The following is a 2,526-nucleotide window of genomic DNA, read 5'->3' on the forward strand; positions in this document are numbered from 1 at the left end:
ATATATTTGATCCCCTTTACCCACTTCACCCTCCCCCTATCTCCCTATATTTGATCCCCTTTAACCGTCTACCTACCCCCTCCTCCCCCATCCCCTACTCTCTGGTAATCACTAGCCATAGTCCATGTCCATGAGTCTCTGTTTGTTTGTCCTGTTCATTTCTTGATTTTAGGTTTATATCCCACATATAAGTGATATCATGTGATTTTCAACTTTTTCTGTCTGGCTTATTTCACTTAATATGATTATTTCAAGGTCCATCCATGTTGTTGCAAATGGCAGTATTTCATCTCTTCTTATGGCTGAGTAATATTCCATTGTATATATGTACCACCACTTCTTTAGTCAGCATTCTGATATTTTCTATTCAACCTTATCATTTCATTTGTTTTAAACGATGGTTGCAACCTATATAATGATTTCACAACACACTAATTGGTCATGAAATGCAGTTAAGAGTTCCTGCTCCAAAGGAAACCTTGAGAAAAAAGAATTATGATAAATATATTGCTTAAAATTAAAATCGTATGTCTCATTTGATGCTTGCTCTCTCTGTGGTATATTAGCAAAGGAAAATAATTAATTAGATCCCACTGGGGAGAAAAAATGATTTGTCATACAGTTCCTATCTTTCATCCTTTTCTTCCTCCAAGATCCTGAGATCTTTTGTACATGTAAAAGTGTGTGTGTGTGTGTGTGTGTGTGTGTGTGTGTGTGTGTGTAGATAGGTTTGATAGAAAGGTTTCACATAACTGCATTGTTTTAGAAGAATGCAGAAGGCAATGGGTGATTGCTATTTTACAACAGAACAAATTCATATTTCTTCTTCCCCAGTCCTAAAATACATGATTTATATGAAATATTTGTTGTTTCTGTTTAGTAACAGTTAGGTGCATGAAGGTTAGCTAAAACATGTTTTTCTGTTTGTTTCTTTGTTTTCTTTTGCTGAGGGTTGGTTGGTTAGTTACTATTCACTATAACCTGAGTAAGAAATCTAGTTGCTCTGAACCCTCTTGTTAGGAGGGGCAATAATGGCTGTTACATAAACTTTTTTTGTAATGGAATTCTACACATAACTTGTATTGCTCTCAATCTGTACTAATCTTAACTCTCTCTGAGAAAGACAGCTGTCACAACAGATAAGACTGAAAGTAGCAAATTCAATGTGTCATCTTTCTTCCATTATTCACTATATATGTCAACAGCCCTATGGCCAGGGATAAGGAGACCTAACCTCAGTATTCAAACTAGACTGATCCAGATCATGACTGGTTAGAGCAAATGTAATAGAAACCAAGTTCTAATATCTCCCCGACCACCTCCAATTTAATGACAGATCAGAAATGGCTCTGACCCATGAAAGATCACTCACCTATGCAGGTGGGTATTGGGATCTTCTCACTGACATGAAGGTGCAGTTCTGTCAGCTCTTCCCCATAGTCTGCTGAATTAGTTAGGTCAGGCTTGGAACTGGAAATGCCTGGTACAGAGAAAGATGATATATGGGCCTAGGTAGGGAGGATTGGGGACCAAACTTTTTCAAAGGAGTACTCTGAGTGTGAAAGGAAATATGAAGGTTCTGGAGACCACTTAAAGTAACCCATCTTAGAAGGATATGTGGAATGTCTAAGACACCAGTACTTACAAGATAAACAGGATATATGGTGAAGACCACAAAAAGAAGAGTCTGGACAGGTGAAGTCAGACCACCTGGCAGGCTGGTGCAAGGGTCTTGATTAAGACCCCTCCTATAATTGGTTGAGATAGTGTGGTTTAGTATTAAAGAGCATGGACTCAGAGCCAGCCACAACTGAGTTCCATCGTAACTCAGCACTTATGAGCTATGTAACAGTGAGCAGGTGACTCAATTTGACACTCACCTTCATTATCTTAAAATGAGAATACTATGACTCATGTCATAGATTAAAGGAGTTACTAAATGTAAGGCAACCACAACAGTTCCTAGTTCACAGAATACTTTTGAAAGAAAAAAGCAAGTTCTTACTATAACCCTGCTATCTCCAACTCACCCAAGTTCCCAATGGTGTCTCTAATGATTTTCTTTACCCAGAGAACTCGAGTAGAGTAGCTATCTCTCTAAACGTACACAGAAAATGCTTAATAATGTTCCCATTTCTTTCCATCGGTCTAACCCATGCCCTCACCTCCTGAGACCATTTTCCCATAGGTCTCCAGCATGAAATCCCAGTACTGCTCCTTTTGAGTGGAATCCAGGTTCCTCCATTGCTCCTAAAAAAAAAAAAAATACAAGGCTATGACTCCAATGAAAGCCTTTGAACTCTACCTTCTCTGCCTATAGGAGGCTGAGAAGAAATGAATGTGCCTTAGGATCCTGGCCACCAGAAGATGTAAGAAGTCATGGGAGGTGGTTCAAGGGAAAAGTTCAAGAGTAAACTACAGTCCCTACATTAGTATTTCTTGCCCTGGTTAGAAAACATTTAGGTTTTAAGTTATGTATTTTTAAGTTGTATGTATTTAAGAGTGGAGAACAGAGAGAATGTAAGA

At 38.5% G+C, this 2,526-nt stretch overlaps 1 long non-coding RNA gene across 1 annotated transcript; it reads right to left on the minus strand.

Moving 5' to 3' along the window:
- Nucleotides 1-267: 267 nt before the first annotated feature.
- Nucleotides 268-2,272, minus strand: LOC111735165. Its single transcript, XR_002778704.1, has 3 exons — nucleotides 2,166-2,272; nucleotides 1,373-1,480; nucleotides 268-408 (listed from the first exon to the last, which is right to left on the minus strand). It is a non-coding gene; the product is annotated as an uncharacterized LOC111735165 (long non-coding RNA).
- Nucleotides 2,273-2,526: the final 254 nt, after the last annotated feature.

Source organism: Pteropus vampyrus, unplaced genomic scaffold (assembly GCF_000151845.1).
Source record: "Pteropus vampyrus isolate Shadow unplaced genomic scaffold, Pvam_2.0 Scaffold17311, whole genome shotgun sequence".
NCBI classification, from domain to species: domain Eukaryota; kingdom Metazoa; phylum Chordata; class Mammalia; order Chiroptera; family Pteropodidae; genus Pteropus; species Pteropus vampyrus.